Source organism: Copadichromis virginalis, linkage group LG14, assembly GCF_057382275.1.
Source record: "Copadichromis virginalis isolate Kocher_CV1m ecotype Utaka linkage group LG14, C_Virginalis_male_GT1.1, whole genome shotgun sequence".
In the NCBI taxonomy this organism is placed as follows: domain Eukaryota; kingdom Metazoa; phylum Chordata; class Actinopteri; order Cichliformes; family Cichlidae; genus Copadichromis; species Copadichromis virginalis.
In genome coordinates, this window is record NC_140631.1 from 39,553,143 (window position 1) to 39,576,648 (window position 23,506).

Genomic DNA, 23,506 nt, shown 5'->3' on the forward strand with positions numbered 1-23,506 from the left:
AACGTCTACTGCAGACATGCTTCAGAAATGATTAAGACCATTTTTTGCCTTTACCTACACTAGGATAAAAAAGATCAGATATTTGCTTCTCCAGATATTTTTTGATGTACCACTTTTTTCACACCTTTGTCTGCAGCTGAAAATGCAAAGGGATGTTCTTCCTCTCCGCCAGCTCTGCTGCCAGGTCACTCCCTCCGCCATGCGGTGGATGACTTATGAGTCAAAGTTTAAAGACTTTTAACGTTGGTGCACCAGGCTGAGACCATTCCATCATCTTCCTGCTGTCGACATTCAGCAACTTTCTGTTCTGACACACATAACAAATGCCTTCTTACATCTGGCGTGTTACATATTTTGTAGTGTCTGAACTATGTGTGCACATTTATTGACTCACTGAACTTAACAAATGAGGCTGGATTTTTGTGTACCAACCACGTATAAGAGACAGTAAGTATTCAGCAGATCTAACAAATATGTTTTGGTCTGTTTGCCATCTCAGTGAGGCGCGAGCACTTTGTGTGTTTATGCAGTTACTGTAACTATAAAGGTTCCTAATAGAAATACTGATAAAGGGTATGCCACTATCATAAGTGGTAACGTATCTAAAACAGCATTAATAAAATGTAAATTTCTAATATTGGATAAATGCACTAAAGTAATCTTTAAGAGGAAGGGAAAGATTTTTGGTAACAAAGGCTTCTGGTTTCTGTTTGACAGACTTGTCATCTTTGAACAGGGTTTTGGGTAAATACAGGTAAAAGTTTGTGGAATGACCACAAGAGAGGCTGCATTTATCCACTGCATTTACTTATCAATATTTGCCCATTTCATGATGACATTTTAAAGTTATTGGTGTATTTTCCTTATTTTTAGTTCTATTCTTTTCCAGTGGCAAATGTTCATATTAAAGCAGGACACAATTTCAGAGAATCGGCCCAATGTAATGAGCCAAAGGCTCAGCCTTCAGACTGTTTCAAACACTCGGTTTCACGTGGTATTTTCTACTCTTGGCTCTCACTAATTTCAGCAGGAGAGGATGTTCCTAATATAGTCATCTTTGGCTGTGAGCACAGAAGTGCTATCAACCTGCTCAAACTTTCTGTTGATGAGAGACAGATAATCAAAGGAAAGCTGGATTAAAACTGCATCTTGAAGATTTCACAGTATTAGATTGTCATTTTTTTTAACTGTAAAATATACAAAGCTGTCCTACTCCAAGACTACAGTCCAAGAATAATATAAAGCTAGAAATGAGCTTCACAGATCCCCTGTAACAGCACAGAGCTGTTAAAACCATAAAAGCACTATATTTCAGTCGTCTTAGTCTTTTCTAAAGATTCTTGCTGTTCTATGAGAAAAAGAAACATTTTCTGTTTCTCTTTTGTTCAGACAGATGAGCTTATTCGGGCACCATGTGATCACTGGGCAATTTGTAAAGACTGAATTTTACATCAGTTCGCTTAACTCACATTAACAGCTTAACTATAAAGTGGGATCAAATCCCAAAAGAATCGTTGACAATCATATTTGTTGTAATTTATTTAATTCGCTCAGCCTCAAAACAGCAGCTGGCACATCAGACCTTAGTGACAGAAAGGAAATGAGCTGCGTGACTGCACAGTGTGCCTAACCAGAAACATAAAGCATGCTCTTTACTCTGTCATTGTACCGATACGCTGAAAAAAGATAAGAAAATCTCACTCATGCATACAATAAAGGAATATGGTGGATACTCAGGGAAAAAAGAGCAAAGTTCTCCTCTCTCCCCTCTCCTCATCCTTTTTATTCTCGCGACGCTGCCTCTCTCGCGCTTTTTCTCTTAACAAAGTTCATTGTGTGTTTGTGTGTCTCACTGAGAGCCATCCATCTCCCGTCCCTGGCCGCTCTATAATTACAGTGGCTCTGCCTTCCCTCCATGCCAGCTAATGCTCTCCTCATTACATTGTGTATGTGTTTGTGTGTGTGTGCTTATCAAATACCAAAATACCACCACCTCCGCTCCTTGGTAATCGCAGTCTACATCAGCTGTCACCTTTTCAGATCTGAAACAAGAAGCTCGGGATGTGCACACACAAACAGAGACACACATGAATCAGGCTAAACGGGTTTTTTGCTTCACTGAATGAATTGTACTGGGGTGCCTGGCTTGAGCACCAAAGTCAGCCTTCATTTGGTGATTACCAAGGTAATCTGACATAAGAGCTAAGAATTAACATCCTAATTCTTGAAATACACTTGGTGTGTGCCTGTGACGTCTGTTTGTTCCGTACTTCACATGGCTTCAAATCACACTGGGAGCACTTCAGAAGCAGAGCCTTCAGCCTGCACAGGGTCTTTTATTTTGAGAATTGACAGCATTCCCTATGCTGTTCCTGTCTGCCTTCCTGCCTTCCTCACACACTCTGTGCAGCTGTGATGGACACGCAGCAGAGAGACACTTCTAGGACACTTGTGAAATGTGCTGCGGCTCATTGGTTGGCAGCACTGCAACGACAAAAGCCACATATGTGGTAAAATTATTTTCCCCATTGAATGAGCAGCCTGTTTTTTCCTTAAATGAGTTCATGAAATCAGCAATTACACAAAGTGAAGAAAACATGAAGAATCAGTCACATTTTCCTACAGCCTGAGGAAGAGCAACACAGATTGTTTCAGTTTCTCAGCAGCTCAAACTTCAAATGCATACAATTTATGAGCATCCATCTATGTTTTTAAATGCAAATCCAAGAGTCCCCAGCCTGCCACAGGGCTAACAGAAGCTAACATTTATGCTCACTTTCACATCCGCAGCCAATTTAGAAACAACAAGTAACCTAATGAGCCCGTGTTTGTACTGCAGGAGGAAGCTGAAATAGCCAGAGAACCCATGAAAGCACCAGGTAAGCACAGGTAAACCTTTATGTGAACAGAAGAATAGACGGATACCTAAATTTACATGACTATATATTTAATAGGACTATGACTGCCCCATATCATATTGTTCATAATAACACCGGACAGTATAATAAAATTGTTATAACAAAATTATTAAAATGTCAAATCACGATATCATTTCCATAGCAACGCCGTGTGTATGTTTTCTAGTGCGTGCAGAAGCCCTGGGCATGTCTGAGAGAAAGAGCTGCGTATCAGCCTCCAGTGATGAGTCCGTTAAATGTGGAAACAAGAAACGTGTTTCACCTCTCGAGGCAAAAATAAACCAATATGCAAACAAAGGACTTGTTTGCACTGAGCACTCACTGGCTTTACTTCATGACAGGAAGAGCAAAAGGTGAATGAAGGTGTCGAGTCTTCAATGTTGTACTTTTACAGGGAAAAATACTACCTGGGCTACTTCTGTGCTTACATTTGATTTATGCTTTGACACTACTATTGGACCATAAAGCTATAATTCATAGTAAGAAGTAGGGATGGGTACCGGTGTCCGGTGCCATGATGGCACCGGTTCTGACATAAACGGTAGTAACCAGACCGAAAAGCAGCGCACATTTCGGTGCTTTATTTCGGTGCTTTTTTTTTCCTGAGCTGTGATACACTTCTAGCCAATCATTTTACGTTTCCCAGGATAGTAGGCGGGGCCAGGTACGTACGTTCAGTTAGAGCAGAGCTACAGATTAAAAATGTCCAAGGCGAAGCGGTCAAAAGTCTGGCTGTACTTCACAGCAAAATATGCAAACTCAGCAGCAACAAGTGCTTTAAGCTGATACTGTGATACTGTCAAAGGAGGTAACACCAAGAATCCGATGAAACACCTGGCGACGCATAGCGTTTTTTTAAAAGCCGAGAAATGTGCCGTATTTGATAGCTTGCTGCGAGACCTCACACTGTGCACGTTGGGTGGGTTGCCAATTATCGGACCCGGAGCAACATTCCCCAAAAACCCGAAGAATAGAGTCCTGGCCCCTAGCCCTGCCAGTGTAGCAGAAATGATGAGGATATTGGTGCAGCAGCAGCCGTTCTTCTCTGCGTGAGTCGCTTAATGTTGTTCGTGTGTAATTTACGTTGAGTAGGCTAACCACGTTATTACATTAATGCATGTAAGGTGAACTAGCAAACATCATCATAGCTACATGCGGCTGTCTTCTTGTTTGATGGCAGATACTCCCTTCACCCTGGCCAAAAAGGCTAAAATGACCAAAGAAAAAGTGGGAAACAGTTAAACATGAGAGGTTTTTGGACAAAGTTTGTGTTTTTTTTCCATTGTTTAAGCACTGCTTCCAGCCAAGAGTGATACCATATATGCCCCATAACTGCAGAAAAGGCTAACATTGTTATCTTTTTACAAAAAAACCCCCAAAAAAACAGCTGAACATGAGAGGTTTTTGGACAAAGTTTGTGTTCTCCATTCTTTAAGCACCGGTTCGAGCACCGTTTAAGCACCGGCACCGTTTCAAAAGTACCGATTTGGCACCGGTATCGGATAAAACCTAAACGATACCCATCCCTAGTAAGAAGTGTGTCATCAGTGACAGTAGCTCAGAAAACAAGGATGGAAAAATGTCCTTCGTTTATTTACAGTTATAAACGCTGCTGCGTCATAATTTTTCTTGACAAATCACGATACAGTTTTGAGAATATTTTTCAGTTTAATTACACACGTAAATATATGCGTGTTAGTGTCCAGCACATAGGGCTCACATGAGGTTTTGACACAGGGGGAATGTTGCTGTTGGCAAATATCACATTTGTCTTATTGACATGTTGTCGAAGCTTCATGGGAGCAGTTTTTTATGCTAAACATTAATCATGCTCATTTCCTGTGTTTTTCATTTATAACAAAGTAGGTTCATTCTCAGAAAGGCATATCAGTCTGGAGCAAAGATTTCCAAGGCTTCCTCAATGACAGCTGTCACTGTGAATCTGTTAAGTAAATAATAAATCTGTTAATCAAGCCGTGTGAAAGGATGGTGTGAAGACTCCAATTAGGCTGCAGAACACATGAAATCATGAACCCCACTGTGCTCCACAGAGTGCTTTTTAAAAATCGTGTGTGATCACGAGTAAACAAGAAAGAAAGAGAGAGCCTGAGATGTTCAGGAAAAGTAAAAATAAGAGCATTGGAGTCAAACATGGGGAAACAGTTACAAACAGAAGGCTTCTGGTGGCTGGAAAGTTAAACGCAGCATGAATGCAGACCAGCAGGTGACTGAGGTGTGGGTGTGATTGTGTATCAAATGATAAGAGCTATTCAGTGGGCTGAAAAGTCTGGAACAGTTGGAAATATGATGGTGAGGAAAGAAAGCAATTTATCATGAAGTGAAAGATAGAAGGGAAATATAACAGAATGAAAAACAAACAGAATGTATTATTTTACCTTGAAGATCATAATTTCATCCAATTACCACCTTCAACTGTAAGCTTACAAGCAACACACCACTCAGTGTGTGTTGGTGCCTCAGACCAAGTAAACCAAATGAACCAAAGGAGTTCATTCAGGTAAACTTAGAACATAATGGGTGAGACGGGACACAGGACTGGAGGGTGACATGGACATTACTAAACAAACACGTGCAGACGAAGTCCTTTTAAAGTCATCAGCATTTATATACTTGTAATGCATCACTGTCTCTCCAACACGCACACGCCGGGATCTTCAACTCCCCTTTGGTCCACTTATATAAAGCCAATTATTATTCACCACCTTCCACCCACCCACACACTCCTCCCCTCTGCCTTAGCATCCACCCACCGCTGTATCCAGGCAGAAGCCATTAGAGACCACACACAGCAGGAACACTGAACCATTTATGGACACAGGACTATTCATGTCACACACACTGTGTGTTGGCTCAGCATGGTGGGAAACACATGCTGGTATCTGCTGCTCGACTGTTATATTCGCTTGGAATGTGACAGGAAGTTGGTCAAACTGAGCGCTAATAAAGTTTAAATAATCTGCAACGATGCACAAAAAAGTCACTCTGCAGTCGACTGAGTGACAGAATGAAAGTGTCAGCTGAAACGATTTAAAAATCACACAAAGAATCGGCCCTGGCTTTAAAAATGACTAATCAAACAGAACTGACCTACACATTAATCAAAAAGCAATGTTTACAGAAGAAAGGCAAGATACAGTCACTACTACAGAAATATCGCTTTACCAGTGCCCACAGCTCTGACATATGCGTCACTTTCAGTCAGAGTGAGACTGCAAATACATTTATAGTTGAATTTCCTTAAAGGCATTTAAAACGATCGACTACTGTAGCTACAGACATACTTTTCATTTATCATCTAATCACATCGTGAAGCCTCTAAACTCGCTTTTCTGTAGTCTGCTCACATGTGCAGAATGCAGAGGTATGCAGTATGAGCGACATCTTCTCTCAACACATACATGCACTAAATTGCATAAGAGAATTCTTGTGCATACATGACTGGAGTGCTATGTACAGTATATAGAGCTTTTTTACTCTGAGCACATTTAATACAATATCCGTTCCCTGTTCTCTTTCATAATATAAAATAGCAAGATTAAAGGTGGGGAAGGATTTCCTCTCACTGTGGGATCAGTAAGCTCCACATTCAGATTGTTTTGGTCTCTTCTTATCACTTCCCTGGGAGACATATTCCCCAAACTATTAAAGTATGGCCAAATTGATGCTGGTAGGAGGAGAGGTTTTGGCATTAGAGTAAAATAAAATTGTCTGTCCTGGTAAAAGACATAAAATGGAAAATATGTCTCGACTGCAGTAACTTCCAGAGAGCCAACCAACTGTGCTCATGTGAGGCTCCAGTTCAAGTCTATTCGTAACATTTGTGCTTGTTTGGGAACGACCAAAGAGATGTTTTTGTGCCTCTGCTACAGAAAAATACTCACTTCTTTGCTTCGAGCAATGTTTACACGAGGAGCAGGAGAAAAATTGCTGTCCGTTTATCTTTTCATTCCATGCACGCTCTTTCTAATGCATGCAACACCATTAAATATACCTCATTGCACAAATATTAAAATAACCCTGTGCCTCAAAACAAATCGCTGCTGTATACATAACATGGTTCACTAGAAAACCAAATTATTCTTCAACAAATCATCAAAATGGTCTTTAAAATATTACAACTATTGCATTAAATTTTTTATATGACTTGGCAAATGACTCTTTTGTCACACTGCTGTACTGTTAATAAATACTAAAATAGTAAATAGTTGGTTTCACAGGTTACATTATTTTATTTTTCACATTTTTAATGGGACGAATTGGAGGATTTTGCCAAGACTGAATCCAAACAAAGACCTGTGACCAACATGCCACAAATCTAGCCTTTCTAATAAAATATTGATTATGCTTCAATCATCTTCACCCAGCATCCCGAAGCTACTGGTGTGCAACAGTCTGTGTTGTTCAGTGAAAGTAATGGATTGGATTGTCGGGTAATAACATTCAGGCTCAGAGGCAGGATTTAGTTCCTGGAGGTAACAAGGTTACAGGTTCAAATCCCGCGGGTGCTGCCATCTACATTCTACAAACAGGCAGACAGGAAGCCAATAGAAATATGAAACCTCTGGCAAACAATGTGTACGTGATTAAAGGAAGCTGCACGTGGGGGGTGGCTGATGCAGGGACACCGAAGGACAATCTTAGAATGTATCTTAATCATTTTGTAGAGGAAAGCAGTCAGTGGAGATTCAAGGCTCACAATATAATGGCAGCCTTTGAGGTACGGGTTTACAAGGAGGCCCCAAAAAAAGCAGAAGTCATGATGGATCAGGTTTCATGTTGCATAGTTAATAAAAACCTTGTTAATGTGGGCGTGTGTTTGATTAAAACAAACATTTTGTGATAGTCTCAGCCATTCCCAGGATTTTGTCAGTGAGCGGCACATTCAAACTTAAAGTAGGGGGCACTCGGCAAAACAGAACAACTGCTTAGATAGAAATCCAGTGTAGGAACGAAAAGTACGATTTTCAGGCGAAGCCTCGATACAGATGTATTACTGTAACCTGCATAAACAAGAGTCTAGCATGGTTTCGTGTTCAACAAATGTTTTACAAAGAAATGCAAGCAGTATTCAGTGTCTTTACCCCTATAGTACTTCAGTATTATGCAGGAACACGCAAATTAATATTATACAACCGGGTCATAATTATTTATTTATGTGTATCTCTCTTTAATGTTGCAGCTGGAGATGATTTTAAGTACTTGTATAGTGCAGCTTGCATGAGTAAATCCAAATGTTAAAATCTGCAACAGAAGAAGAAACCAAGCTTTAAACTATGTGGCCTTACATGCAGGAAGGTGGTAGAGTAGAAGAAATAAAAATACCTGGAGTATAATAACATTAAAGCGAGCTTCAGTTGAGTAAATGCATGAAGTTACATATCCACATGCTCATGCAGTGGTGCTTTGTGCTGTGAAATGAATATTGTTGTAGTCCAAAGATATTGGTGTAGGTGGGACACATATTAGTGTGCTGATGCTGTTGCTCTAGAGCCAGTCTCAAAGTCACGCTCCGCGCTCACTGGGATGTATTGAATCAGTAATCAGATCATATTTTTTTAAAAACACTTTAAATTTTTAAAAAGTAAAAATTGTCTGTGTTAAACCTTTTGCTGATGTTGCTTTATAATATACAGATTTCTTAATGTCATTTGCACTACTACTTGTTAGAATTCCATATTACACAGTTGGACCTTATTATTTTTTGTTATTTAATTTGGTCTTGTTCTTATTCTTTCCATCTCACCCAATCACTGGCATCACACCAACCATCTGCATGTCCTCCTTCACTACATCCATGAATCTTCTCGGAGGTCAAATCCTTCTGCCAGCACTGTCTTTGACATCCATGGTTCAATATATCCATTATCCCTCATCAGCACATGCTCACTCTCATATATAAAAATTATTAGGCCTTCACTTAGGCCATATAGTACTTCTACTTATAAAAAATTTATTTTTGTTGTAAATTATACCGTTTGTATTGTTCTGCTACTGCTGCAAGAGTAATTTCCCCTATGGTATCAAGTACAAAGTGGTATAAAGTATCCAAACATTCTACAACCTACTGCAAAACAGGGAGAAGGACAGAACCCACACTTTTAACTCAAAGAGACTTCATCTATTTTACCTTTATGGGGTTAATGAAGTGATAGTCACAGATAAATTTAATTTATATTTCAAACAGACCTCTCACACAGGGCACAAGCTTGGACGCAAACACCCAGAACAGACATATCGACTGAAGGAAGAAATGTTGCTCAGAGGTGTAATAAAATGTGATCAAATGAAAGTAATAAAGTATTAATGAGGATGAGATAATTCAACCGGGCATAAAAATAATCAATGTGTGCGACAATGGAGAGGAAATGGCCACTTTCACTGGCATCTCATCCTACTGGACCGCTGCCCACATCGTTAGAGGTGATTCCCCAGTCAAAAATATATCTCATACTTTGAGCTGTCCCTAATCACTGTCTCCATTACATTTCAGGGATGGCGGAAAAGAAGGAGGAAGGACAGAGAAGTATAATCACGGATGTAAAGTGCACGAGGTTGACTACTTTTTTGAAATAACAGCAAGTGTTCTGGAACCAGAAAGAGAAACGGTGAAAAACAGAGGCGGTATAGGCCAGAGAGACCAAGAAGACAAGGATGATGAAAAAAATGAACGAAAGGATGATGTAAAATGATAAAGAAAGAAAACACGAATTCTGTGAGAAAAGGCTTCCTTGATGTTGCTTTTTTAATAAGAGGTTAGAGATTGATTAAATTTAGAGATGCACTGATGCGCTGTCAGCTGATTCACTCGCTGGGTAAACACCTTGATTAATGTAAACCCAGTGTATCTTCTTTTCTCTGAAACAAAATGGAACATGCGCTGGGCTGTGACTGTTTCTGTTTTAATTATAATTCTGATTGCACTGCAGCCATCTGCCGTTTCATCGATCCAATAGCTTTGCATTAGGAAGTCTTTTTTTGTGCTGCAGTGATTCCCATAAAAGTAATTATTGTTCAGCATTAAATGGATTCATCTTCAACACAATCAGCTCAGCTCTGCTGTTGCAGCTGGTTTAGATGAAATACTAAAAGAAGCTAAACACAGCTTAGTATGATAGTATGATGCAAACATTTACAAAATAATTTGGGGGAATACTGTATACATTTTAACTGAATGGCCAATGTCTCGTAGATTTAAAGAAGATGAATCATGTATATCATGAAATCTCATTTTTTAGGAAGATAATCAGAAATGGGAGAAAAAATGAAAATGGACAAGCATTTATATCACTTCTCTGTTACTGACAGCTCAAACATTTTACAATTATTATTTAGATTAATACGGTACGCTTAACACATTCTATGAACTTTAAACACTTTACCTAACTGTCTCCACATTTAATCTAACAGGCTTGTTTTTGGACTGTTGGAGGAAGCAGAGTATCCAGAAGAAATCCACACAAGCGCAGGAAGAACCTGCAGACTCCACCCAGAAAGGCCTGAACCAATCAGGATGCTGAAACGAGAAACCTTCTGGCTGCAGGGCAACAGTGCCAGCCACTGCACCACAGTACCGTCTGATAGCTCTAATCAGCGCATCTCTAACTCAAACACCAGTTTGCTGTGTTTGAAAGTTGGTGTGGTGACTGTTTAGGGATCAATGCAGATTACAGCTATTACAGCACAGCAGTGCCGTGGTTAGCACTGCCACCTCACAGCAAGAGTGTCCTGGGTTTGTGATGACACTTCACTACTTGTAGTTGACAGTCGTGGCTGGAAATGGTTGATTTGTGACCATTCATAACTGTTGCCACATTAAAGGAATCTTATTCAGAACTCAAATTTGATCACTAGAGTGATCGAAAGCAAATTGAAAAAACTTCTTCAATTCAACAACACTGCAGATACAACACAACTAGATGCAGAAACCAGTAACAACAAATCCCTCCTTTTTGCTGTTTCGTATTTTCACTGTGTTTTCTAGATTTGCTTTGATCTTTTTGTTTTTACGTTGCAATCTAGCATCATCCAACATCTGCCTGCATTAAAAGGGACTGAATTAGAGAAGAGCACCATGGTGTCACCTTCTTTGTTCAGGTGACATTTGGCTGTTGGCAGTTTTATAAGGAAAACTTAAAGGCAAAAGAACATACAGCTGTCACTTTCTCCAAACACTTTTACTTATTTCCACTGGGTCAGTACTGCAAACATGAAGTCATGTGGTAAGGTTTACTGAATGAAGCATTTAAAAAAGAGAAAAATGGCACAAACATGGAGGAAACAGCCTGTTGATTGTTGGCAACAAGTCCCTGTTCTCCTGATGCATGCTGCTACATCACACACAGCCTGGAGGGATGACTCGCACACATTTTCTATTTGTTCAAAAAAACCAACTGTCACACACACACACACACACACACACACACACACACACACACACACACACACAGCAGTCCTGGGTTTCCTGGCTTGGATGACGGCAGTGAGATGTTCAGTATTCAGAGTGAAGGAATAAAACCAGTGAACAGGGCGAGCTGGCTTCAGTAACAAAGCAGCCTCTTTGTGACTCGCTCACTGGGACTCGTGTGTGTGTGTGTGTGTGTGTGTGTGTGTGTGTGTGTGTGTGTGTGTGTGTGTGTGTGTGTGTGGCAGGATCTCTCCTCATAAAGCATTTGTTCATGCATAAAGCGACTGCACATTAAAACTTTGCGTACTGTAGACGGCGCTTCTACGAGCATATGCGTGACAACACAGCTTACTCACGCACAAACGCACAAAGCCATTTTACTTACCCAAACCAAACTCATGGGGTCGTGGAGGAGTTCAGCTGCCCTGCAACAATCAAGAAAATGTGATGAGGAGACGGCCTGAACAGAAAATTACACACATTAAAACAATATTAGCATCTTGAACACATCCTTGGGACAGACTCTCTAAAATGCACCTTTCAATCATAAGCTCAGAAAGTGGTTTCTCACAGTGCGGCATCCTCCTTTACTGAGCCAGCTTCTCTTCTACCTTAATGTCCTGAGACACTTAACCAAAGTAAACAGATCAATGAAAAGAAATTGCTTTGTTTCACTGTTTGGCTGTAAAGGATTTGTCTCCACTGCACCTATAGAAAACCACTGAGAGAATCAGCGGCTAATATTTCTATTGAGAACCTGGCACACTCTACAGGTTTCTACTGATGTGCCTTTAGTGCTTGTTCCTTCAGCACACAAGCACAGAATATCATTTTGTGCTCTGATAGGTTTTATCACTGGCTACTTTAATCCTTTCAGATTTTAGTACCTCATATGTGGTATTCCAGCCCCTGTAATTGTGCGTTCTTTACTCTTCCAAGTGTCTTGGTAAATAACAAAGAGTTTAAAGGAGCTGCCAGGGTAAATTAAATGTTAAGACGGAGAACATACAGCTTTTAAAAGTATGGGAATTTAAACGTCTCAGTGGCTGCGTGGGCTGATGAAGCGACGGCTTGCCAAGACTTCAGCAGCCTGCGTGTCTTTCCTGAGGTAGTGATGAGGATTCCTCTCTCCAAGGTAAAGGGTGTATAGATTGGATTATTGATCGGTGTGCACAAAAGGAAGAGAAAAGGAAGTGTATGTGAGAGAGAGGGAGAGAGAGAGAAACAGGAAGGAGGGAAGAGAGAACGGTTCAGAAAGCCAAAGCAGCCAGCTGGTAGATGAAAGCAAGCTCCATAATGACGGAGAGAGGTGAGTGTTATGCCACACAGTGTTTTTTTTAAAGATGCATCAGGCTGTTCTCGTTCTGTCAAAGCTGCTGGCATTTACACACAAGGTGCCCTTCAGTGTCTGCGCCCTGATGCTCCTGGTTACGGCAGGTTAGGCAGACGTGTTTGTCACTCCCAACTCAGTGTCGTCTCTCTCTGCAGTTTGCCTTTTGCCCTCAATCCCCCCAAGCAGTCGTGTTAGATGGCTGTCCCATCCCTGAGTCTAGGGTCTCTTCCTTTACAAAGGAGAGTTCTTCCTCCTCACTGTCACCAACTATTGCTCATAAAGGATTATCGGATGATTAGGATGTTTTTTGGTTTTTTTTTACTGTTTCAATGTTTTTTTACCTTACAGTACTTTACTGTTATGTAGGAGTATAGCGTAACTGAGAACATAGGTTTTATTCGATGGGAACAATCTTTGCTCACAGATTTGATCAGAAGTCAGTTACAGGCAAGGAGTAAGGATGTCTGGTTAAAGATGACTAAGATGCTCATTTCCAGCTTCATCCCTTGTCATAAACAAGCTGATTCAGTAATCACAAATAATGTGCTTTTCATTGACATCATTATAATAATAAGTCAGAAAAAAAACTATCTGAACTTTCAAAGAGATTACACTGACGTCACTGTTTGATACATACATGTATCTATGCCATTGTGCCCTGTGGACGACAACAGACTAGTGTCATTTTGGCCTGACATTCTTAATTTAATTTCATTATTTAATGACATAATTTTCTGTCCATTGCGTCTCGATTCATCACTCAGCAATTCCAAAATAACTTTTTGCATTTTCACATCACTCATTTCTCCCTCGTGATGTGAGTTTGTGAGATTCCAATACTATTCTTTCAAAGAGCAGTGCTGCATTAATGACAGATTACATACTAGCAAATTGGATTTCCACTTTCATTTAGCTTTTCTTTTTTTTTTTTTACTTTTCTGTTGCAGTTTTGTTAATTTTAGGCAATTATGTGATTAAACCCTAGAAAAGAGTTTTGTATTGATACATTTCATCACACCTACAAGCCAAATGTCTTCCACCCTAACTGGAAACACCTGCAGAGTTCATTTTTGCTCCAATGGTGATTATGTCAGCAGAGAGCGAGCTCTTTTGCAGTCCATTTGTGCACCAAGGGAAAAAAGGGAAAATGCTGCTAAGTGCTTACTCAGTGTGTTATTATGTGACACTTAAGGGCCAAGCATCAGAGTGTGATGAGCTGGTAGTCAATGAAAGTTGGTAGGAGTGATCAGTGCCGACAGACTTGCTGCAACATCAAGGTGTAACAAACTGAAAAATGTGCGAGTCCCTGAGTGGAGCCAACAGGACCAGAAATAAACTACTGATGATGATCCGAAGGTGACAGATGAAATGAAAGCAAAGTTGTCCATCTCCTGTGAGCCGGTTCAACAGTCAAAGACAAATCTGCTGCTTGTTTTTGCCAACAAATTTGCTGTCCTGTCTGTTTGACTGTAACAATTTTGTGTGTACCCATCTTTAAAAAAAATCAAATCTCCTTTAAATATTTGAGGATATAATTGTGTTCTCTGGTTGGATAGTATATTTTGCAAATTGAAAACAGCTACTGTATCTGGCTGCTTGCCACGCCAGGGAAACCTTCCCTGCTTCGATGTCCGACCGTGGATGGCTGCCAGACTTTCAACACTCAATTGGTGTTTCCCCAAAGTAAGATTGCTGGCATGCAAAGGATCCCAAAGCTAGACAAAAGCACCTGCTGCTTAAAATTGCTCAATTACTTAATACTCAATACAGCAGCTCACCTGTTGCCTGGAGCCAAAAATGCACCAAAACAATTAAAAAGTGACATGATTGTTAAAAACTCTAAGGAGCTTGGAAAGAGAAGCGACTGGACTTCTTTAAGTTTTTTCACCTCTCATCAGCGAGGTTCTAAGACCAAATGATGGAGAGTCCCAGGTACTCTCTAGTGGGGGTGTCCCTTAAGAGAATCATTGACCCACTACTGGTGATGTGCCTCATCACACGAGTCGGGGTGTGAAAAAGGCTGTGGGTGATTATCAATAGAGGTTTCGAGTGAAGCCACTGTGAGAGCTTGCCCCCACCCTATCATGAGATCAACTGACGCAAAGTGTGAGTGGGCATTAAGGAGGCTGGGAAGGATCTCAAAACTGGATTATAGATGGCAGACAGTTGGTGTCGTAAATCAACGCCTCTGTTCAAAGATAGACGTTCACAGTAGACATAGATGCTTCTTTCACTCCTCTTTCAAACCATCTGTCTTCTCTTATCTGGATCCAGCGTAAGTTTCTGGACCTCTTAGATTTCTTAGATGACCATGACCCGGATGACTGAAAACCTACACAGATGATTGTTACCGATTTTTTAAAGTTATTTTAATAATGATTCATTCAGTAAGATAAGATAAGATAAGATAAGATAAGATAAGATAAGATAAGATAAGATAAGATAAGATAAGATAAGATAAGATAAGATAACCTTTATTAGTCCCACACGTGGGAAATTTGTTTTGTCACAGCAGGAAGTGGACAGTGCAAAAGTTATGACGCAAAAATTAGAATACAGTAAGAATAAATACAGTACACAGCTGTACAGAATAGAATAAAATAATATACTATATACAGTAGAATAAAATAGAATAAAAATATACAATAAGATAAAAATAGAATACGAATGCTATATACAACTGAGTAAAAATACAACGATGCCAGAAAAGATTATTGCACTTAGTGTTATTGCACATGTGTGGATGTGTGTGTTTGTTCAGTTAAAGTCTTTGTTGTGGAGTCTGACAGCAGTGGGGAGGAAAGACCTGCGAAATCTCTCCGTCCCACACCGTGGGTGCTGCAGTCTCCCACTGAAGGAGCTGCTCAGTGCTGTCACAGTCTGCTGCATGGGGTGGGAGATGTTGTCCAACAGGGATGACAGCTTAGCCGCCATTCTCCTGTCACTCACCACCTCCACTGGGTCCAGAGGGCATCCTAGAACAGAGCTGGCCCTTCGGCTCACCCGTTTCAGTCTCTTCCTGTCCCCAGCAGAGATGCTGCCGCCCCAGCAGACCACACCATAAAAGATAGCAGAAGCCACCACAGAGTCATAGAAGGTCTTCAGGAGTGGGCCCTCCACTCCAAACGACCTGAGTCTCCGCAGCAGGTACAGCCTGCTCTGCCCTTTCCTGTAGAGGGCGTCTGAGTTATGAGTCCAGTCCAGTCTGTTGTTCAGATGAACACCAAGGTACCTGTAGCTGTCCACAGCCTCAATGTCCATACCTTGGATGTTCAGTGGTTGCAGTGGAGAATGCTTGTGCCTGCAGAGGTCTACCACCAGTTCCTTGGTTTTACTGGCGTTGATCTGGAGGTAGTTCAGCTGGCACCAGTCCACAAAGTCTTGAGTCAGTCCTCTGTACTCCTTGTCGTCCCCATCAGTGATGAGGCCGACTATTGCAGAGTCATCAGAGAACTTCTGCAGGAAGCACTGGGTGGAATTGTGGGAGAAGTCTGCAGTGTAGATGGTGAAGAGGAACGGAGCCAGAACCGTTCCCTGTGGGGCCCCCGTACTGCAGACGACCCTGTCCGACACACAGCCCTGAGTCCTCACATACTGTGGTCGGTCGGTGAGGTAGTCCAAAATCCAGGTAGTGAGGTGATGGTCCACTCCAGAGTTCACCAGCTTGTCCTTCAGACCCGAGGGAAGAATAGTGTTGAAGGCACTGGAGAAATCAAAGAACATGATTCTCACAGTGCTTCCAGCGGTCTCCAGGTGAGCGAGGGAACGATGTAGGAGGTGAATGACGGCATCATCCGCTCCAATGCCAGGCTGGTAGGCAAACTGAAGTGGGTCCAGTGATGAGCTTGTTAGGCGCCGAAGCTGAGCCAGGACCAACCGCTCCAGGGTCTTCATCAGGTGGGATGTCAGAGCCACCGGCCTGTAGCTGTTGAGGTCCTTGGGGCGTGAAGTCTTTGGCACTGGTACAACACAGGAGGTTTTCCAGAGCTGTGGGACTCTTCCCAACCTCAGGCTCAGGTTGAAGAGGTGCTCCATCACCCCACACAGTTGGTCCGCGCAGGACCTGACGACCCTCGAGCTGATGCCATCTGGACCCGCTGCCTTCTTGCCATTAATCCTCCTCAGTTCCCTCCTAACCTGGGTGGTTGAGAGAGACAGGCTGGAGCCTTGTGTTGAGTGTGTATTGGATGCTGTTGTTGGGGGTGGGGGGGAGTGAGCAGGGTGAATAGAGGAGGTGTGAAGTGTCTGAGGTGGAACAGCAGCAGTGGGGGTGGGTGAGTCTGCAGCCGATGTTGTAGACTGTCTCATGGCTGAATCAAATCTGTTGAAGAAATGATTCAGTTCATTTGCCCATCTCACATCCCTCCCAGGCAGAGAGTTCTGCTGTTTGTGGCCTGAGATGGTTCTGAGGCCTCTCCAGACTTCACCAACGTTGTTTTGCTGAAGCTGGTTCTCCATCTTCTGCCTGTAGCTGTCCTTCCCATTCCTTATCAGTCCCCTCAGCTCTCTCTGCACCCTTTTCAACTCCTCTTTGTCTTTGGATTTGAAGGCCCTCCTCTTCTGCTTGAGGACGGTTTTAATTTCTGGGGTAATCCAAGGTTTGTTGTTGGAGAAACACCGTACTGTCCTGGTAGGTACGGTGTTATCCACACAGAAATTAATATAGTCAGTAATGCATGTAGTAAGGCTGTCGATGTCCTCTCCATGGTCGTCACAGATCACCTCCCACACAGTCGACTCAAAACAGTCCTTAAGAGCCTCCTCGCTCTCCTCTGACCATCTCAAGTGGGTCAACTGCTAAAGATCTTTACAACATTTCAGTGTTTTTTAGGCTTCTTACCACCTGATGCCCAAATGCAGAAGCAGTAATTATTGATTTTGATGTGACGCTCTGGTTTAAAAGCCACTGTAATGAAGCTTTTACTTAAATATGAAATATGAACAGTGTGAGTCCACTCCTGCTTTTAGAAAACAAAATATGCTCCTCTTAAACTCACTAAATGCTTCTGTTTCATTGCCAATGTTCCAGCAACTTCTGCTATTCACTAACAGCAGTAAACTTATCACAGCGCTACCATGTAGCACAATGCCACCCAGCTGACAAACAGAGAATGCACTATTATATTTTTAAGCGATTCAGGTCAAATTATACTAAAAGATTTTTAGGATTCCTAATTTTTCAATGTTACAACACTCCTGAGTTTATTCTTTGTTGGAATTCATCACTTTTGGTTCAAGTCAAATTAACCAAAACAAAAAAACTTCTTAATGGCCCTCACTGTTCGAAGTAATCTACTCTGATTGTGTGCTGATTTAGAAAGGCAGCTCTACAAAGGTTTAAGAGAGAGAGAGAGAGAGTGAGCGTGTGCGCGTGTGTGTGTGTGTGTGTGTGTGTGTGTGTGTGTGTGTGTGTGGTAAGTCAGGCAAATGAAAAAGAAAAGTCAACTAGCAGGAAGGTGATGCAGTTAGTGCATCTGATGTGTTGTGGTCTTGTTTCTTTCTTTATCTGTCAGCCACATTTTGTCTTCGCTGTCTTGTTATTATGCTGCCAGCATAAGTGTGCCAAACACACATACACAAACACACCCACACCCACGCACAAACACACACACACACACACACACACACACACACACACACACACACACACACACACACACACACACACACTTCTAGGACAAATAATAATGCCATGGAGTGCAAAAGTAAACAAAAGAGGCAGGTATAAACCTATATAAGGACACAAACTACACACACAAAACACACACTTCCTGTCACAGGGCAGATAAAATAGCTGGAGCGCCGCAGTAAACAAACATTGTAGCATCCCGGGCAATAACAGAGCCGCGTTTCAGCAATCGATAAAGAGAAGCATGGCTGACACCTTCACGAATATGAGATGCTGGTTCACAGGCCACTTCAAGCAGCTAACACAGATTCTTTCTGCTGCTCTCTAAAGAAACCACCATCATGTTTGTGCAACAATCCCAATGTAACACACTAAGAACCAAAAATGCAGGAATTTAGCTGCAGAAGCAATGGCTCCAGGATTTACAGCCCTATTCCAGAGAAGGTAAACTGATTGGTGCTGAAAACTAGATGTATGTTAGATTTTCTACACATTCCATAACTTTCACTTTGCCATATTTGTTCTGGTTAGCCCATGAGCCATGTTAATCTTTTTTGGAAACACATTTTTTATCCATTTCCTGTGTCCTGGAACTTTGTTTGATCTTTGCAGCACCGATGTTTTACAAAAAGACTTCCAAAAAGTTAAGCCTTTCAATTCAGTTTTATTTCATTAGCTGGGCCCACGTCCTCATTTTAGATTTGCTAATATTTTTAGGAGATAAAGGCGAATCGCTTAAAACAACACATCTCCCCTCTCATGTTCTGAATTCCCCTTTCTTAAAAACCCAGAGAGATTATAGTTGCCCTACATTGAAGAACACCAAACCCTCTTCCTATTTTATTGCTTATTTTCATCAACAATTCTGCTAATCTTGTGTGTGTGTGTCCACCCTAGGGGAGCTGGTGTACCACCTTCTCCCGCTAGTTGGAAGCAACTTTTACACACATTTCTACACTCCTCTCTTTTTTTTTCTTTTCTTGTTTTTGTTCCCAATTTTCAACATTTTTAACCCCATTTTTCACTGTTTTTACACACACATCAACTTTTTCCACACAACCATTCTCTTTCATCTCATAACATACTTGTACTCGCATTTCTTACCATACAGTCAAATATTGAGTTTTATCTCTGGCCACTGGGTGAAACGTCCGCTGCTACTGGATCTAGATCCCATATTTACATTCAGAGCGTCCCCTGCAATGGCCTTCTTCCCTTCTCGGCAAAAAAGTGCTAATATACCGTCACTCCGCACACTGTATTGTGCAGACGTGATTATCAACAGTGGACTTGAACCACCGTTCCCTGTGATGGACCGGTGTTTTTGCAATTACTTTCTAGCAGACGATTGCTTTTCTTTGCACAACACCAGAACCGAACACAAGCCTGGGGACTCGAACCCCAGGATTCTCCTCCCAGAGACTCGAACTCAGCAAGCACTTCACGACTCGGCAAGACAAAAAACTCCTCATGACTGTATACAAAGTTAGCTACAACTCACCCATCTGCAGGAGTTCCCTCAAAGTTGATGGTCTCGGTGGTGACTGAAACACACGGTTCTGTGACTCCTCCAATTCCTTCGCTTCAAAAGCTGGTAGGACCATCCCATCCTCATCGCCATTTTGTTGTGGAAGTTACCATTTAAATAAAGCCTGCAGACGAGCGGTAGCTAACATTCTTTAATCAAAACACACAAAGAACAGACAACCAAGCTTGATGAAGTCCCTGCATGACCACGGGACAGACGGTCAGTAGAGTCTCCCTGAGCCTAGTATGGCTCTCAGTTAATCAAGACATGAGCTGCGGTTTGGGGAAGGCCTCAATGGGGACTGGTGGCAGCTCCCGGGCCTGGCAGATCCTCATGTACTAATAAAAAGTGAAGAAGTTTGCAGGGGGGGCTATACATAATACCCAGAAGGTGCGTGTTTGGAAGTGTGGTCACACTCCTGAAATCCAGATAATTTATCTCCAGTTTTTTACTGCCAACAGTCACCTCAAGGTGCTGTATACTGTATGGAAAAGACAGCAATTAAATTATTTTTTGGTAGAATTAATTCAACAGTCATGGATGGATTTGGTTGAAAAAAAAAATGGGACCAGAGGTCAGTCCACCAAGAAAGGGAATTTAATCAGATCTGGATTCATGAATGTTGGATGGATTCTTTACTGTAGTGAGATCAGAGAAAACTGGACCTTATGCTTCAGATTTTTACATCTTCACAAATTCATCTCAAACTCATCACAAAAATGACACAAACTAATCCAGTCAGGGACTAAATTCACCCTGCTGCTGAAATTATTACTATGAAACGTCTCTGGAGTCACTCGCAGGCAGATCGGCCTTGTTGTTTACAACCTAAACGAGCTAATTTGTAATTACAGTTTGTGCCTTCCTTTCTTTTCTAAAGTGAAAAATGTTGTTTTTCTACCAGCAGGAAACTTCAGTTCAACAATTCAACAGCGTCTCATTCTACAAACATTTTTCTCTCTACTGAACCAGTCACAGCACACATGTCACATTACAGCAGACCGGATATTAAAATGTCAGACGAATTATTTCAGCATGATGCCCACATTTGTGTCTGCTTCACCTTCTGTCACTGGCTTATTCTTTGCAGAAGACAAAAGAAGAAGAGGTAAAGAGCAGATAACAGGTTCAACTCGGAACGCTAATGGTTGGTGAATATTATCACTCTGGGATTTTGGCTCATTAGAACACATTGCTACTCTTGTCATTCAGAAACCTATTAGCACCAAACCTACAGGTTCAGACTCACACTGCTGTTAAACAGTAATGAGTACACTGAAGTAGAGCTGGTTGGATGGCTGTATACCTGATGTGATGGAGAGAGACAGCAGATTTTAGTCTAAGGGAGACTGATGTTTTCTCCATCACTGTCTTCTTAGAAGTTCCTAATTAAAGGGGTTGTTGGACTACTTTTAAGGGATATACCAAATTAAGAATAATTACCGAGACATTTCTGATTCAATAACAATCTTAAGGCAAAAAGAAAAGACCAGAATTCAAGATGACAAGTAATCCCTTTAACAGCATGTGTTGATCAGTGGGTGGTGGGGAGGTCTGGAAAGTCGCAGCAGGCACCAGACAAGAAATACTGTGATGAAAGAGGCTGAAGGACAGAGAATCATTCCCAGTTTGTAAGGATGTGAGAACATCTGTGGACAGTCAGAGCCCAGAATGCAATTTAAATGTTAACGGATTCAAAGTAAAGCAGGCAAAGTGATAATTACAAGTGAAAGGGGAAGCTACTTTCAGCAGCTCCCTTATTTACAAAGGTCATCACAGCAGATAGCGCCACATGTTTTTTAACACCAGAGATTGAACCAGAGTTGTTTAGGTAAGCCACTACACTATGGAAGTGCTAATTCTGATTACTTTTAATAGGTTATTTTGCTTTGTTTAATTGGAGTCTTCTCACATGTGCACACACTTCCTGCTTTTTTTTTTTTTAATTTTACACTCCTTTCATGTTGCAAAGTACATATGGCAGATATATGATCTTGCAAATAGAAAAGCTGCTATTATGTGAAAACAAAGCTTCTCCAGACATCACCTGATAGGTGCAAGTGAGAACACAAGTGTTCAGCATTAGCTTGTTTGTAACCTCCCAGCTCACAAGCACCAAGCCAGTCAGATTACAGCAATGTGTACAAAGCACTGTTGGCTGCTTGATGCACTCACCGCTCGCAAAATATATCCTTAATGTCGAGGGTTTCACTTCCTGGTTAAATGAATGTTGGAATAACTTTGCATCACTGCGGACATAAAGTTATGTTACACTAGGGCTGGTGCTTTGATCTTTACTGATTGGTTTAGGCAAATCAAATCCTCGCTGTCAGAAATTGGTAAGAATCTCACATTAGATCGAAATGGAGTGCCGTGCGTTATTAATTGTGATTTTGGGCTAATCACCACAAATATAATTAAATGAAAAAGCTACTTAAGGGGTGACAATGGAGAGATAATCCACAGTATGTAGATAAAAAGTAATTTAAAAAAAAAAAATCACTTTGAACGGTCAGTGAACCCAGAAAACGCAATGTATAAAAATTAGTCTATAAACTAGTTACTACATCCTCACACATGGTAAACAGGAGGATATTAGCTTGCGATGACAGCTTCATAGCTAATGGGCTCCCATGTCTTCACATAAACATCATTATTCTTATAAATCTGGCTTGTTGTCAGGGTTAGGTCGCTGGCAGCCAGACGATACTCTGGGTACTTGATCTATTTGTGTGCATGTTCGCCTCATTACTCAGAGTGTGAAGAGCAAATCTTTGGTTTTCGCAAATGATCTGTTACCTGTGCTGCTGCAGTTCCCTAACGAAGAGCTTTCCAGATTAAGGGCCAGACCTGAAATCTCAACAGGCTGAAACGGTGCACAGAGCTGCTCACAGCAGAGCTCGCTCAACAAGGAAGGTCAGGAGTGATGGAAGGATGAAAAAGATCAAATTGTTAATATAAATTGAGACTTTCATTTCATTTACATTAGTGGAAATAATGTTTTATTTTCATTGCTGATGCTGCCCATTCAATGCTGAGGTTAATAATTACAGAAACACAAGTTTAATGTGAGTCTTAATGAGAAGCAGGGTCGTATCGTATCGCATTGTTTTGCCTTTATGCCGGTTCCAAACAGCTGACAGCGTCCCGCTGATGTCAATTATACAACCAAACCAGAGCAGTCAAATACCAGCTCGCTGCAGCATGCAACAACATTTTCCCATTTGAAGAGAACATATTCATTTAGTGGTTATGAGGCCATTTTCACAACCAACTACACTCAACAAAAATATAAACGCAACACCTTTGTTACTGCTCCCATTCCCCATGGGATGGACGTAGAGACCTAAAATCCATTCCAGATACACAATATAACCATCCCTCCCAAACAGTGGTCACAAATCAGTCCAAATGTGTGGTAGTGGGCACATCTGCTATATTGAGATAATCCATCCCACCTCACAGGTGTGCCACATCAGGATGCTGATCTGACATCATGAGTAGTGCACAGGTGTACCTCAGACTGCCCACAACAAAAGGCCACCCTGGAATGTGCAGTTTTGTCTCACAGCAAAATGCCACAGATGCCACAAGCAATGAGGGAGCGTGCAATTGGCATGCTGACAGCAGGAATGTCAACCAGATCTGTCGCCCGTGCATTGAATGTTCATTT

The 23,506-nt window shown here is 41.5% G+C and overlaps 1 protein-coding gene across 5 annotated transcripts in view; it reads right to left on the reverse strand.

Moving 5' to 3' along the window:
• slc8a2b (solute carrier family 8 member 2b) overlaps positions 1–23,506 on the reverse strand; it is a 212,957-nt gene that overhangs the window by 130,389 nt on the left and 59,062 nt on the right. For 4 of the 5 annotated variants that reach the window (XM_085430897.1, XM_085430895.1, XM_085430899.1 and 1 more), the window contains one exon: positions 11,729–11,768. The exons of the other annotated variant lie outside the window; for it this stretch is intronic. The gene's annotated coding sequence lies outside the window, so the exon portion shown is untranslated. The remainder of the gene's footprint in view (positions 1–11,728; positions 11,769–23,506) is intronic. 5 annotated transcript variants of the gene reach the window in all.